Raw genomic sequence first — 17,267 nt, forward strand, 5'->3', positions numbered from 1 at the left:
AATAGATCACTTTATCCGATTGCTTCCCAGTGTCACCACTATATTATTTAAATGGATTTTGCTTGTTTTTTGAGGGGTGGTGAGAATTGTAGTACGCTTACGTGAATCTCTAAAGCTGAAGTAAATATTAGCTCTTGGTAAATGATTATAAAACTATTTTATGTTATTTCTCTCAAGTTTTAAAATAGCTGAAAAGATAGTTTTCCATTCCAAGAGACTGGGTCTGTGTAGTTGGTAGTTCGTAGCACTCCCACTGAATCTTTCCCAAAAGGCAACACTCAGAAAGTATGATACCAAATCCTTTTCAGCTAGTGTATTTAGTTGATATAAACTGATAATCACATATAGTACTCAGCCCCCTAATGTGTGTATGATATAAGTAATAGGTATCCATATAAACCCATGTACATGAGGAAAGGAATGCTTTAAGAGATGAAAACAGCAAGTAGTAGAGCTGGGATGTTATTTACATCATGAGAAACGCTGGACTGGAAGAAACACAAGCTGGATCAAGATTGCCGGGAGAAATATCAATAACCTCAGATATGCAGATGACACCACCCTTATGGCAGAAAGTGAAGAGGAACTAAAAAGCCTCTTGATGAAAGGGAAAGAGAAGAGCGAAAAAGTTGGCTTAAAGCTCAACATTCAGCAAACGAAGATCATGGCATCCAGTCCCATCACTTCATGGCAAATAGGTGGGGAAACAGTGGAAATAGTGTCAGACTTTATTTTGGGGGGCTCCAAAATCACTGCAGATGGTGACTGCAGCCATGAAATTAAAAGACGCTTACTCCTTGGAAGAAAAGTTATGATCAACCTAGATAGTATATTGACGAGCAGAGACATTACTTTGCCGACTAAGGTCCGTCTAGTCAAGGCTATGGTTTTTCCAGTGGTCATGTATGGATGTGAGAGTTGGACTGTGAAGAAGGCTGAGCGCCGAAGAATTGATGCTTTTGAGCTGTGGTGTTGGAGAAGAGTCTTGAGAGTCCCTTGGACTGCAAGGAGATCCAATCAGTCCATTCTGAAGGAGATCAACCCTGGGATTTCTTTGGAAAGAATGATGCTAAAGCTGAAACTCCAGGACTTTGGCCACCTCATGTGAACAGTTGACTCATTGGAAAAGACTCTGATGCTGGGAGGGATTGGGGGCAGGAGGAGAAGGGGACGACAGAGGATGAGAAGGCTGGATGGCATCACTGACTCGATGGATGTGAGTCTGAGTGAACTCCGGGAGATGGTGATGGACAGGGAGGCCTGGCGCACTGCGATTCATGGGGTTGCGAAGAGTCGGACACGACTGAGTGACTGAATGGAACTGAACAGGAGAAAAACACGATGGAAGCGGAATCCTGAGAGGCTAACCGTTCCATGGTGTTCAGGCAAGATGGTATTCAGGAGACAGGGGAACACAGGGACACAAGTTGAACTGTCCGAATCATCTTGGCAAGAGGATTGGTCCCTACATGGTGGGAGCAATAATGCAAGAAGGAATGGATATGAGAGGCATTTTTGAAAAGGAAATCAATCGACTTTTTTCCCCCTCTCTCTTTTTCTCTTATTTTGAACACTGGGGTCTTGCCTGATATCATGTGAGGCACTAAGGAAGTTCAAGTCATGTTAGTATCTTTTCCATGCAGATTTTTCTTATCTCTGCCTTCCATCTGTGAGACACAGAGGCAGCTGGAAATAAGCTCAGTCTGAGGCTCCTTCTCCACACTTCTTGATGTGAATCATTGGTTAGACTTGATCCCCTGTCTATAAACGCAATATAATTAGTCATATGATAGAATATATAGAAAATGGAAATTTAAAAGACATGACCCATAATTCCACTATTCTAAAAATGGTCATAAATACATTTTTGGTGTGCTTTCTTATCTTTTTTTTTCTATGCATTAAAATTTTTTAAATTGTAATATAGCATATACCACACCATTTTGTGCTCCACATTTTTGACTTGCAGCAGTACACTTGATTGATTATCAAAATGCCATGGGACTAGATTTTCTAAGGTAATTCGTGTTGAGAAATAAGCCAAGGCCAAGGACAGCCTTTGAAAGCCCCAACATCAGAGAACGAAAAGAGGGTATTTTAAGTTCATCAAAGATTGAGAGTAGCTTTTGGTATGTTCTGTCCTTCTCTGCAACAGACACATTTCTGGTGCTTAGTAAGTATTTTCCTGTGATTGATTAGAGTTGAGTCATCTTGGTGGAGCAGCATGCCGAGAAGGTAACCACACCCGGCGGTCTCTGTTGTACCCAGTCTGTTTAAACAGGTCTGTGTCATAAGACCCAGCATGATAATGATGTGCTCTCGGAGGTTGGCCAGAGGCCACCGTGTGCTTTGATAAACATCAAGCTCTGGAGAAATAAGAACATGGGAAATCTCAGGACAACCTCTATATATTCACACACATGCGCACACACACGCACACACACACACGTATACTCTCTAACAGTAAAGAACCACCCCACCGCACCCCCAGGAAGGCTGTACAGAGCAGGCATAAAAGCCAAGCAACGCCTTTTTATTCCCTTATTTCAAAGGAGCATCAGCATAAGGAACCTTCAAGGGAAGCTACTACTGATGCAGTTTTAGATATCTGCTTTGCCTTTAAAAGTAGAATTGTACCAATTTTGAAAGATGATCAGACAAAGGATAGCTTGTTTCTCCAAGCCAGAGGACTGCCTGAAGGGGAGTTTCAGGACTTCATGCTGTCGCTGCCTTCCTGGCAGAGCCCTCTAACTTCGGCCCAAGACTGTAACCCCTGAATTCAGTTTGCCTCTTTGTTCTTACCATCATCCATCATAGTCCTTCTGCTAAAAGGACAATCACCTCCAGGAAATAGCCACAGCAGAGAGATATCCCCCCAACATTAGAGCTTTGGTGGAGACCAGGGGACACGAGTCAGGAGGAGTGCTGGTGGAAAGGTGTGTCCTTCCAACTTGAGTCTTAGAATCGGAAAGTTCTCTATGATGCAGCAATTTGAAATACTAATCTCTCAATAGGGACTTCCCTGATGGTCCTGTGGTTAAGACTCCGCCCTTCCAATACAGGGGTCATGGGTCTGATCCCTGATTGGGGAACTAAGATCCCACATGCCATGTGGAGCAGCCAAAAAAAAGGGGGCGGGGAATATTAATCTCTCAATAATTGAAGAAGGTTTAGCAAAGGAAAATAGTTCTGTTTTTTTTTCTCTTCATGGGTATTTCCCCCCAATATCATCTTCCCCTTCTTCTTACCCAGCTGCGCATCTTGCCAGCCTTAGCACAGTTTTTTCTGCTATGTGTGTGAGTCTACTCTTGCTCTGATTCAGCTGACCCTACTCGCTTCCCACCTTCTGCACACCTCTAGCACCTGTACCACAGCCCTGTAACTGTAACTACCTTCAACTTTCCCTGTGATAAATCATACTGTTGAGAAGAGGGATAATGTCTTATTTATCTTTGGGCATTTGGTGCCTGGCATGAAATGTACACTGGAACTATTTTACCAAGAAAGAGTTAAAGAAACTGTAACATGAATTAATTAATGGCTTTGTTTCTATGACAAACAAAACATCAGCAGAAAAAAAATCATATTTAAATTATACTATTACATAGGAGCACATTTTGTTAAATCATTCTTTCAAACCTGAAAGAGGACCCTCCTCTTGTTGCCCAGCCCTAAGTCCTGAAATTTGTCTCCCCAATCACCTCCAAGTTCCACTCATACCAATATCTAGGGCTCTAGAGAGCTATCACTGCAGATGGTGACTACAGCCATGAAATTAAAACACTCTTACTCCTTGGAAGGAAAGTTATGACCAACCTAGACAGCTTATTGAAAAGCAGAGACATTATTTTGCCAGCAAAGGTCCATCTAGTCAAGGCTACAACAGAGGATGAGACGGTTGGATGGTATCACCGACTCAATGGACATGAATTTGAGTAAACTCTGGGAGTTGGTGAGGGACAAGGAGGCCTGGCATGCTGCAGTCCATGGGGTCGCAAAGAGTCAGACACGACTGAGCAACTGAACTGACTGACTGAGAGAGCTATGTTGCTACCTTCTCAAATTCTTAGTGCTTCTCTCTTTATGGGATGTATTCTAATGTCATTGCTCCTCTTGGCACCACTTTCCATTCTTTAAAGTATAGATTAAAGGTCTTACATTAGGAATAAAGAGGGAAAACATTCTATCATATTCTTAGTGTACTGAGCTGAATTTATCCAAGAAGTCATATATGGTTTAAATACATAAGCAGTGCAATTGCATCATTAATCTCACACTCTTACTCCTCCTCAGTTTGTTCAGTTCATTCGCTCAGACTCTTTGCCACCCCATGGACTGCAGCACACCAGGCCTCTCTGTCCATCACCAACTCCTGGAGCTTACTCAAACTCATGTCTATTGAGTCGGTGATGAAATCCAACCACCTCATCCTCTGTCATCCCCTTCTCCCCCTGCCTTCACTCCTTCCCACCATCAGGGTCTTTTCAAATGGCCCTAAGTTTGTGGGCCATAGTTATTTCTGAACTTTAATATCCAACTGTATTGTATAGCAATTGTATATAAAAATGTATATTGTAAAGCAATTGTAAAGCATTTAATATCCAACTGTATTGTAAAGCAATTGTATATAAAAATGGGGACTGGATCCAGGACAGCTCATGCTCAAAAGACCTAGACTCCTTTGTGTTCAGATTTCTGGAAGCAGTTTTAAAGACAACATTAGGCGTGAGGGTTGCAGGGTGTGTGATCAGCTCATGGACATTCTTCTCATTGATTGGTGGTGAGGTAGTTCAGTTCAGTTCAGTTGCTCAGTCGTGTCCGACTCTTTGGGACCCCATGAATCGCAGCATGCCAGGCCTCCCTGTCCATCACCAACTCCCGGAGTTCACCCAAATTCATTGGTGATGCCATTCAGCCATCTCATCCTCTGTCATCCCCTTCTCCTCCTACCCCTAATCCCTCCCAGCATCAGGGTCTTTTCCAATGAGTCAACTCTTCACATGAGGTGGCCAAAGTATTGGAGTTTCAGCCTCAGCAGCAGTCCTTCCAATGAACACCCAGGACTGGTCTCCTTTAGGATGGACTGGTTGGATCTCCTTGCAGTCCAAGGGACTCGCAAGAGTCTTCTCCAACACCACAGTTCAAAAGCATCAATTCTTCAGCAGTCAGCTTTCTTCACAGTCCAACTCTCACATCCATACATGACCACTGGAAAAACCATAGCCTTGACTAGACGGACCTTTGCTGGCAAAGTAATCTCAGTCATGAACCTTCTGGTTGCAGCATACCATCTTAATAATGACGGGCCTCTCTGTGGGCAGGCTCAGACATTTGAAAAACAGATACTGTGGAACATCAATACAAAATTCACCAAAGGATTCATCACAGGATTTCTTTAATGAGTAAGCTTCCCTTTCATATTCAGATTCTAATTTGAGTCAACATAAAGGAAATATATCCACTCTTGTTCAAGATAAGAAAAGGAGATTAGAAAATCAAATCTGATACAGATGAGGATAGGTCTCTAATAACAGACAAATTCCACTAAGGGACTGAATGATCCATTTTAATAATAAAAGGAATTTTTTAAAAAAGAAAAGAAAAATACCCAAAATTAGCAATTACATTTATTTTAAATCAAGGCAAAAATATATAGGTTCTAGAAATATCAGACAACTAATTAATTAAAATCTCCACGATAATTTTTGAAAGAACTATTAAAAGATGTTTATGAGCATGAAGAAATAGAGGTGGTTGATAACCCAGATGCAGAACGGGTCCCCGAAGAACACTTGGGCCAATGGTGTTAAACTTTTTAACTGAGGGCACAGGAGGCATGCTTACAAAATTTGAGGTTGATTCAAAGCTAATGAAGATACTTTTTATTTTTTAATGCCCTTCCGCCTCTCTCTGTGGAGAAAGGATTTCTCATTTCCTCCAGGCTCCCTGGTGTTCACAAAGGGCCTTAAATTGTCCTCTCTTTGGTGCTCAAAGCATATACTTTTGCCCCTAACTGCTGCTGCTGCCAAGTCGCTTCAGTCGTGTCCAACTCTGTGCGACCCCATGGACTGAGCCTACCAGGCTCCTCTGTCCATGGCTCCATTTTCCAGGCAAGAATACTGGAGTGGGTTGCCATTGCCTTCTCCTGCCCCTGACTGACAAAGCAAAATATGCGTATTTCAGGTTCTTTTCAGGGGAGGGGGGAAACAACCTTGAGTTATCTGCTGTCCAATTCTTATCCGATCCAAGTTGTTGTAACAACAATAATTTCTAAAATGATTGCCTAAAAAATATACATTCACTTCTCTAGACATTCTAAAGTTTTTCTTTGGCAAAATTTAGATCATCATTTATTCGGTTTCTTACTCAATCATTTATCAACCAGTTGCTACTGACTTTCTTCTATGTGCCAGGCCTTGTGGTGGGCTACATAGAATGTGTGTGAAATAAACATGGACCAGACACAACAATCTACCAAGAAAAAGAAGTAATGCATAGGTGAATGAGCGAATAACTAGGTGAATACAAATTTAGAAAGTACTAGTGCTTTCCTTGTAGCTCAGTTGGTAAAGAATCCGCCTGCAATGTAGGAGACCCAGGTTTGATTCCTGGGGCAGGAAGATCCCCTGGAAAAGGAACTGGCAACCTGCTCCAGTATTTTGGCCTAGAGAATTCCATGGAAAGAGGAGATTGGTGGGCTACAGTCTGTGGGATTGCAAGAGTCGGCCACAACTTAGCAACTCAAGCACCACCATCACAGAGCCAACAAATGGGATGCTGCTTCCACTTAGTGAAAGTGAACAGGATGGTGCATCTGAGATTACATCATTTAAACTGATGCTTGCAAGCTGAGAAGGAGCCAGCAATGGGAAGGACCCCATGAAGAACATTCCAGGCTGAGGAGCAGCACATGTAGAAAGAAGACTCTAAGGCAGCCAAGTCTAGAGACGGCGAGTGAGGAGATTGTTATGAGGTGGAAGTGGTGAGCTGGGAATAGATCGCACAGGACCTCATGGGCCAAGTAAGAAGTCCAGAATTTTTTCCAGATAGAATAGAAAACTTGGAGTACTTTAAGCAGGGAAATGATATGATTCAACACATAGCTTAAAGATCACAGAGGCTAGCATACTAAAGTCATGTTTTCTAGGGGACCCTCCTAGAATTAATTTTCCTAAATAGTGCTTTGTTATCACACTGTTATTGACATTGAAGTGTCAGTTAAGAAACCATGGCCCATATCCAGTATCATTGAGGATGCCGATTCTTTTTGAGAACCCAGGAAAATTTTCCCTGGTGGGGTGGTTAGAGTTTCTCAATACCTGGTAATCTATGTTTATCTTGAGTAACTGCCCTGTTTTTATATTATGGATATATTAAATCTCATAATTGATCTCATTTCCTTTTTGTCTTGTCTGTTAGGAATCTTAAGCCACATTTTTAGCCACCTCCTGCAAATATGCAGGATTGTGTGACTGGTGTGTCTGTAAACTTGGCTTTCTTAATGTTTCCACCCATCCTTTACCTTTTTCCAAGCACACTTAACTGTTTATTTTATACTTTTAGAGTGTAGGTATTTTCACTAGCTACCTTAAAGAACAAAGCAGGATTAAACTGTTGTATTAAACCATTCAATATCATGGTAATCCAAGTCTATACCTCAACCAGTAAAGCTGAAGAAGCTGAAGTTGAACGGTTCTGTGAAGACCTACAAGACCTTTTAGAACTAACACCCAAAAAAGATGTCCTTTTCATTATAGGGGACTGGAATGCAAAAGTAGGAAGTCAAGAAACACCTGGAGTAACAGGTAAAATTGGCCTTGGAGTACAGAATGAAGCAGGGCAAAGTCTAATAGAGTTTTTCCAAGAGAACACACTGGTCATAGCAAACACCCTCTTCCAACAACACAAGAGAAGACTCTACACATGGACATCACCAGATGGTCAATACCAAAATCAGACTGATTCTTTGCAGCCAAAGATGGAGAAGCTCTATACAGTCAGCAAAAACAAGACCAGGAGCTGACTGTGGCTCAGATCATGAACTCCTTATTGCCAAGTTCAGATTTAAATTGAAGAAAGTAGGGAAAACCACTAGACCATTCAAGTATGACCTAAATCAAATCCCTATGATTATACAGTGGAAGTGAGAAATAGATTCAAGGGACTAGATATGATAAACAGGGTGCTTGATGAACTATGGATGGAGATTCATGACATTGTACAGGAAGCAAGGATCAAGAACATCTCCAAGAAAAAGAAATGCAAAAAAGCAAAATGGCTGTCTGAGGAGGCCTTACAAATAGCTGTGAAAAGAAGAGAAGCAAAAAGCAAAGGAGAAAAGGAAAGGTACATCCATTTGAATGCAGAGTTCCAAAGAATAGCAAGGAGAGATAAGAAAGCCATCCTCAGTGATCAGTGAAAAAAATAGAGGAAAACAATAGGACGGGAGAGACTAGAGATCTCTTCAAGAAAATTAGAGATGCAAAGGGAACATTTCATGCAAAGATAGGCTCAATAAAGGACAGAAATGGTATGGACCTAACAGAAGCAGAAGATATTAAGATGAGACGGCAAGAATACACAGAAGAACTGTACAAAAAAGATCTTCATGACCCAGATAATCACGATGATGTGATCACTCACCTAGAGCCAGACATCCTGGAACACGAAGTCAAGTGGGCCTTAGGAAGCATCACTACGAACAAAGCTAGTGGAGGTGATGGAATTCCAGTGGAGCTATTTCAAATCCTGAAAGATGATGCTGTGAAAGTGCTGCATTCAATATGCCAGCAAATTTGGAAAACTCAGCAGTGGCCACAGGACTGGAAAAGGTCAGTTTTCATTCCAATCCCAAAGAAAGGCAATGCCAAAAAATGCTCAAACTACCGCACAGTTGCACTCATCTCATATGCTAGTAAAGTAATGCTCAAAATTCTCCAAGCCTATCTTCAACAGTATATGAACTGTGAACTTCCTTATGTTCAAGCTGGATTTAGAAAAGGCAGAGGAACGAGAGATCAAATTGCCAACGTCTGTTGGATTATCGAAAAAGCAAGAGAGTTCCAGAAAAACATCTGTTTCTGTTTTATTAACTATGCCAAAGCCTTTGACTGTGTGGATCACAATAAACTGTGGAAAATTCTGAAAGAGATGCAAATACCAGACCACTTGACCTGCCTCTTGAGAAATCTGTATGCAGATCAGGAAGCAACAGTTAGAACTGGACATGGAACAACAGACTGGTTCCAAATAGGAAAAGGAGTATGTCAAGGCTGTATCTTGTCACTCTGCTTATTTAACTTATATGCAGAGTACATCATGAGAAATGCTGGGCTGGATGAAGCACAAGCTGGAATCAAAATTGCCGGGAGAAATATTAATAACCTCAGACATGCAGATGACACCACTCTTATGGCAGTAGGTGAAGAAAAACTTAAGAGCCTCTTGATGCAAGTGAAAGAGGAGAGTGAAAAAGTTGGCTTAAAGCTCAACATTCAGAAAACGAAGATCATGGCACCTGGTCCCATCACTTTATGGCAAAGAGATGTGGAAACAGTGTCAGACTTTATTTTTGGGGGTTCCAAAATCACTGCAGATGGTGACTACAGCCATGAAATTAAAAGACGCTTACTCCTTGGAAGAAAAGTTATGACCAACCTAGATAGTATATTCAAAAGCAGAGACATTAGTTTGCCGACTAAGGTCCGTCTAGTCAAGGCTATGGTTTTTCCAGTAGTCATGTATGGATGTAAGAGTTGGACTATAAAGAAAGCTGAGCACTGAAGAATTGATGCTTTTGAACTGTGGTGTTGGAGAAGACTCTTGAGAATCCCTTGGACTGCAAGGAGGTCCAACCAGTCCATCCTAAAGGAAATCAGTCCTGAATGTTCATTGGAAGGACTAATGTTGAAGCTGAAACTCCAATACTTTGGCCACCTGATGTGAAGAACTGACTCATTTGAAAAGACTCTGATGCTGGGAAAGATTGAAGGCGGGAAAAGAAGGGGATGACAGAGGATGAGATGTCTGGATGGCATCACTGACTTGATGGACATGAGTTTGAGTAAACTCCGGGAGTTGGTGAGGGACAGGGAGGCCTGGTGTGCTGCAGTCCATGGGCTCACAAAGTGTTGGAGACGACTGAGCGACTGAACTGAACTGAACTGAAAACTGTTGGAAGAGAAAATCAGGAATTAAAAGTATGTCAATAATTCCTTGGGGCTTCACAGGTGATGCTAGTGGTTAAGAATCCAGCTGCCAATGTCAGGGACGCAGGAGATGACGGTTTGATTCTGGGGTCAGGAAGATTCCCCTGCATGAGGAGATGACAGCCCACTCCAATATTCTTGCCTGTAGAATTCGACGGACAGAGGAGCCTGGCCATCTACAGTCCATGGTGTTGCAAAGAGTCGAATATGACTTATTGACTAAACAACAACACAACAGTAATTCTAATAAGCTTAAAAACTTGCTCTTACGTTTGAAAGGTCATTTGTTAATTACAGGATAGAGAACACTCATTTAACAACAGATCTTATGAAAACACAGAAACACCACTTATGTTGACTCTAACATAGTCTGAGGTGATAGAGACAGCCTCCCACATAGCACTTAACATTCGTGTAATAGTGAGTTTTTTTTTCTGTCTTCCCTGCCAGACTGTCCCTTGAGACGAGGACAAATACATCGCATTCACCATTGTATCTTTCATACTCACTGCAGTGCTGTGCAGGCATTAATTAATTAATTCACATTAATACCATGCTGAATTAATGACTGAGTAAATATAGATTTAAAAAAAAAAACTCTCATTATCTTAGACTGGATCAACAATAGTGCAATCCCCTGAGAGCAGGAGGTACCCACACCCTGTACCATATACTATTCTGCTTGGCCATGTCTAGAGCTTAAGTTTAGGGTAAGAACAGTATTTTTAAAGAGATACTGACAGCCTAGAGCAGATCCAAAAGACAGCAATCAGCTTCCTAAATAGTTAGAAGTTGTGTGGTTTGATGGAAAATGTTTAACCTATGAAAGGAGAGTCTTATAAGAGGTTGGTTTTCTAAAAATATCTGAAGAACAGGCACATGGAAGAAGGAACAGATTTGTCCTAATTCCAAATGACAGAATTAGACCAATGGATTGAAATTATAAGCAAATCTTTCTTACAGCTTGTAGTCCTCAGTGAGGTAATACACTTCATATTTGTTGGGCAGAGCATTCATTCATTGATCTGACCATGACTTGTATAGTAATTGGGTGGTTGGATTGGAAGATTTTTAATATCTTTTCCAAATCCAAGATATAAAAACATTATGCACATAATAGTTGAAATGAACAAATGGACTCCATATTAGCATGTAACAATCTAATCTAATTAATGTGTCACATAACCAATATTTACAGGTATTAACATGACTGTTAATACTAAAGTTTTGCATTAGTCATGAAACTGTTTCTGAAGGCAGTAGGTTTTGACAGGGTGAAAGAGTAGGAAAGCACACAGTTCCAAATCTTTGAAACAACTTATAAAAGTGAAAGAATTTTGGTTTGGCTGAAATGGATGGGTGTAGGCAGTGAGCCCAGGACAAGTCAGGCCAAATCGCTGGCCATATGAACTAGATCTGATGGCTGGATCCCCAGGGGATGGAATGAGGGCAGAGAATGCACTCTGAAAGGCCTACAGAGATGAAGTTAACTAAAGAGAGCAATGAGGGCTGAGACCAAAAAAAAAAAAAAAAAAGTGTGGGGGGGAATCCATTACCACCCAGAAGTTTTTGCAATAAGATCTGGACTTCAAGTGGGAGACATGGCCCAAGGTGGAAAAACTGAATCAGAAGAGAATGAAGCCTTTTGTGCACGGTCCTGGTCATGGCTGTGAATGTTAATATCCTGGCTTGCTTGCACTGGTCATCAGGCCTGTGATGTATGCATATTGGCAAGGTTTATTGACAAAAAATGGGGCACATACATCACAAATCAACTGGTAGAAATTCTTGAAATGAGCCTGAGAGCCCACAGGAAGCTTTGACATGAAACCACAACCTTTGGATTCAAGTAGTTTCAAAAGCAACCCTCCAGATTGGTTCTGCTTTCTTTCCACCAACCACTTGTATCTCAAACATTTTCCTACTTGGCAGAACTGCCTTGGCACCCTCTGAACAGGCTGATGAGGAGGCTGGAATGTGCATGAAGGAACAGAAGGAGCAGCAGACAGATGAAAGCACAATGAGACATTCCTGGCTTCTGTAAAAGCACTCCTCACTTTCTGCCACGTGGACACAAAATTCTGTTGAGCGCTAATCTGGGATCATTTATCAAAAGATTAAAAAATTTTAAATACCAAAAGTTTTGTTTAGAAGTCAAATTTCAGAGTTTTGGCTGTATTTGGAGTGTTTGCCTTAGGAAGAAATGCCATCGAAGAGGCCAGCCAATATGCAGAGTTAGTCTTGAGGACGAGTAGAAAGCAGAGGGCAAACAGCCTACCCTTCAGAAGAGGAGCTGTTATACAGAGAGGCGGTCAGCCTGCCTCTTCACTGTAGGATTGGGTAAGGAATGGGTGGATCTCCAGCTCTCAGTCTGAAGTTACTCCAGAAGCAGCCCATAGTTCTCACTGGTCTAATTAAAGGCTCTGGGCTGTGTATGTTACTCTAACGGCACCTTGATCTCAGCCACTGCAAGAATTTAGTTACCCTATCCCCATATTTCCATCACATACAATTAAATAGGATTAAGGTGATTTTCAGTATATTCTTCCTAAAATTTTCTCCCTTATCCAATTTCCCCAGCACCCTTTTAGTGCCACAGTTTTCCCTTTCCTGTCCCTCGTGTGTAATAGTGCAAAGAGTTAAAACATCATCAGCTGAGAGATACACAGAAGCTCTACACTTGGTCGCTGTATCACCCGGGACATTTGTTCACCTCTGGGAGTCTTAATTTCCTTTTTGACAAAATCATATCTATAAGATAGCACAGAGTTTCCATGGAGATTAATTAAAGATGCGACATGTAAATGGCATAAGGTTTAGCACCCAGTGGCTACTTGGCTTTGTTACCCACTCCCCCTTTTCCATTCCCCTGTTCACTGTTCTTGTTGGTTTCCAATATTGATTTGTTTATCCCATCCCTGAATAGTCTGAGTGAAGATTGTTCTTAATGACCAAATTAGGAAAGAGGAAAAGTAGGTGAAAACTAAAAACTAGTACCATCCATTTTCCTCACTTTTGAAGGAATTGGAAATGAGGAAATCCAGCATCTTGGGTTTTCAGCACTCTCTCCCTCTCTGATTCGTTTGGTCCTCACCCACTCACTCACCAGTGAAGAGGAAGACCTCTGTCCACGAGATGCACGGAGAACATTTCAGCCCAGGGAAAATTATCAGCAGTTTCTTGATTTTACATTTACAACAAGCAGAACTGCCCACCCAGTTGTGATTTTTTTTAACACTGGGGCCAAATGATAAAAGAATCCATTGAAAGAGCTTAGGATTCATAGCAATACATTAGCATAAAATAAGATATTAATGATGCTAATGAGAAAATAATGTTACTTACCTGCCTTAAATATGGTTCTGAACACAAAAAATGGCAAAACCATGGTGAACAGTTGTATAGATTTGTAGATACTGCTCTAACCAATAGACTTCCCAGGTGGCGCAGAAGTAAAGAATCTGCCTGACAATGCAAGAGATGCAGGAGACAGAAGTTCAATCCCTGGGTCAGGAAGATCCCCTGGAGGAGAAAATGGCAACCCACTCCAGTATTCTTGCCAGGAAAATACCATGGACAGAGGAGCCTGGTGGGCCACAATCCATATGGTCACAAAGAGTCAGAAACGACTGAGCATACACACACTTTAACCATAAAAAAATAAGCTGGATGTGACACAGGGAAGACAAAGATGTTATACATGATCCTTCATACATCCCTTTACTCAGACTGATTTTTAGAGAAATTGGGCTGTCTTCTAAGTTGTCTTTCTTTTAATCAGGGAATTCAGATTCCCTTTTTCCTCTAATTTGCATAAAATTCTTGTTCTTCATTGCCATCTCCTATGAAATACTATGTTTCAGATTTTGTATCTGTTTACATATATCAAAGAATACATATTTATGATCTTGATGTTTTCAGAACAAAACACCTCAGGACTTTCAGTATTCATGTGTTCATTATTGTGCAAAGGAAGCATTATGATTTTTTCAAATGGTTACCTGGCCGGGATACACTGCAGTGCTTTAGTAAGAATCATTCCTATTTATTTTTTAAATGCAGCCACATCAGTATTAAACTACAAGGTTGGTACTGGGAATGGTCAGTCTTTCTTTAATTGTTCAGTTCAGTTCAGTTCAGTTCAGTCGCTCAGTTGTGTCTGACCCTCTGCAACCCCATGAACCGCAGCACGCCAGGCCTCCCTGTCCATCACCAACTCCCGGAGTTCACTCAGACTCACGTCCATCGAGTCAGTGATGCCATCCAGCCTTCTCATCCTCTGTCGTCCCCTTCTCCTCCTGCCCCCAATCCCTCCCAGCATCAGAATCTTTTCCAATGAGTCAACTCTTCGCATGAGGTGGCCAAAGTACTGGAGTTTCAGCTTTAGCATCATTCCTTCCAAAGAAATCCCAGGGTTGATCTCCTTCAGAATGGACTGGTTGGATCTCCTTGCAGTCCAGGGACTCTCAAGAGTCTTCTCCAACACCACAGTGCAAAAGCATCAATTCTTCGGCGCTCAGCCTTCTTCACAGTCCAACTCTCACATCCATACATGACCAGTGGAAAAACCATAGCCTTAACTAGACGGACCTTAGTCAGCAAAGTAATGTCTCTGCTTTTAATATGCTATCTAGGTTGATCATAGCTTTCCTTCCAAGGAGTAAGTGACTTTTAATTTCATGTCTGCAGTCACCATCTGCAGTGATTTTGGAGCCCCCCAAAATAAAGTCTGACACTGTTGCAACTGTTTCCCCATCTATTTGCCATGAAGTGATGGGACCGGATGCCATGATCTTCGTTTTCTGAATGTTGAGCTTTCAGCCAACTTTTTCGCTCTCCTCTTTCACTTTCATCAAGAGGCTTTTTAGTTCCTCTTCACTTTCTGCCATAAGGGTGGTGTCATCTGCATATCTGAGGTTATTGATATTTCTCCCGGCAATTTTGATTCCAGCTTGTGTTTCTTCCAGTCCAGCGTTTCTCATGATGTACTCTGCATATAAGTTAAATAAGCAGGGTGACAATATACAGCCTTGACGTACTCCTTTTCCTATTTGGAACCAGTCTGTGATTCCATGTCCAGTTCTAACTGTTGCTTCCTGAAAGCAACTATATATCATTTCCTGTGTTTCCTTCCCTTTGCTTGGTTTTCCAGAACATATCCAAGGTTTGCAAGGCCCTTTCTTCTTGCTCTCTCTACTCTTCTATACTCTCCCACTGAAAAGTAATAACTGGTGGGTATTTACAGCAGGGACGTTCTCAGCACTAGACTATCAAACCAAAAGGTGTACACAAGGTGGCTGACATCTTTATCTCCATCAGACAGAAGCCAGTGCTGGATCTGAGCTGGGGGAGTGGACCTCCAGAGTATCTAATATTGCAGTGGAGTTCTAAGCCTTTCTGCCGTGCATGCCCAGGCTTCCTGCATAAGCGGCACTAGATATTAGATCCCTTTCACTGTCCACAAAAGATCCCTTGGAGTAGAAAAACTCTTGATCAAATCCTAAATAAAAATGGAAAAAGAACACCATGACCCATGAGAGCTTCCTTTTCTTTCCTGTATCAATGCTGACTTGAAAACCTGACCCTTACCTCCTCTTTGCATGATTATCGGAAGAGGTTCACAATTGCCATGAGAGAGAATATATTCCAGTGAAGGTCTGAGGGATCTTTATTAAGGTGTTCATTTACCTAATAGGGCTTCCCTGGTTTCTCAGACAGTAAAGAATCCACCTGCAATGTGGGAGACCTGAGTTCAATCCGATCCCTAGGTTGGGAAGATCCCCTGGAGCAGGGAACGGCTACCCACTCCAGTATTGGAGTGCTCCAGTATTCATGGAGTACTGGAATACTCCAGTATTCTTGCCACTTATGGACAGAGGAGCCTGGCAGGCTATAGTCCATGGGGTGACAGAGTCAGACAAAACTGAGTGACTTTCACTTTTACCTAGTAAGATATTTATGCAAAATGAGCTGCTTCCCAGAATTGCAGAAGGTTCCACCGGGAAAGATGTTAGGTCTGACACACAAAGCAAGAATCGAGGCCCTAATTTAAGCCCTGTTGAACTTTCAATTGAGAGTTTTTCATTATTAGGATTCGAAATCCCAGGCCAGGCTATATTTAAGTTTGAGTCAGCCAACTATAAGAACAACTTGGCCATATGCCTCTTTTTCAAAGAACTTTATTCCTTCAGCCCCAGGCTCAGAATTTGATAACATGTTTTCTATGGATTTTTTTTCCTCTTCACATCAAACAATATTAGAAAAAATAGAGGGAAAACGCTAATTATTCCCATATGTATACTCAGATACGGCCAAGTGGAATTACTGGCAGTTTCCTTAAACACACACTCTGGTTCCAGATCTCCACACATGTGGGCACAGACCCTCCTCAGCCTCTACTTGTCAGAATCCCAGCCATTTTTTTTTTTTCAAATCCTACCCAAAGGTCTCTTTCTCTGTGTGGCCTGCTCTCATCACCTCAGTCAAAAATAATATTGCTTCCTCTAACATTGCTCTTGTGTCTTTTTGAGGCCCCTTTCCTGTAAGCCCTGTATTAGCACTTCTGCATAACTTCTCTATTGATCCCAAGCAGCTTGGTGACAGCAGCTTTGCATGAATCTGCATTTTTACAATGATTCCTGGCAGTGTCTTAAATGTGACAGGTACTTTCAAAATATCAATATTTTGCCTCTGGGTGGTTAAAAAATTGGGGAAGTGGAAAATTTAAAGGGGTAGATATTCAACAAAGACGCTGACCTCTGCCAGTCTCCTCCGTAAGAGCTCTCAACCTCCCATGCCGAGGGTCAGGGGCCTGGAGTGTGTTTACTCAGGGCGTTAAAGCACCTCAAGTTTACTCTTCACTGGAAAAGCTTTATTTATTTCTTTGTAATGAAGGGTGGTAATTTATACTCAGAGCTTTATGCTTATGTGAAGCGGCTTTTCGCGTATGTCGTGTGTCACACCCATCTTTTACCCGGCTGGGCTGCAGCTGCCCGGGAGAAGGCGAGCGTGCTTTCCCTAACCTTCACCACCAGAAAGATTTTTCCCGTGCCCAGGGAT

General features: G+C 41.8%; 1 protein-coding gene across 3 annotated transcripts in view; it reads left to right on the forward strand.

Annotated features, from left to right (window-relative positions):
* STARD13 (StAR related lipid transfer domain containing 13) overlaps positions 1 to 17,267 on the forward strand; it is a 403,121-nt gene that overhangs the window by 215,564 nt on the left and 170,290 nt on the right. The window lies entirely within an intron of this gene.

This window comes from Oryx dammah, unplaced genomic scaffold (genome assembly GCF_014754425.2).
Source record: "Oryx dammah isolate SB20612 unplaced genomic scaffold, SCBI_Odam_1.1 HiC_scaffold_24, whole genome shotgun sequence".
NCBI lineage: Eukaryota > Metazoa > Chordata > Mammalia > Artiodactyla > Bovidae > Oryx > Oryx dammah.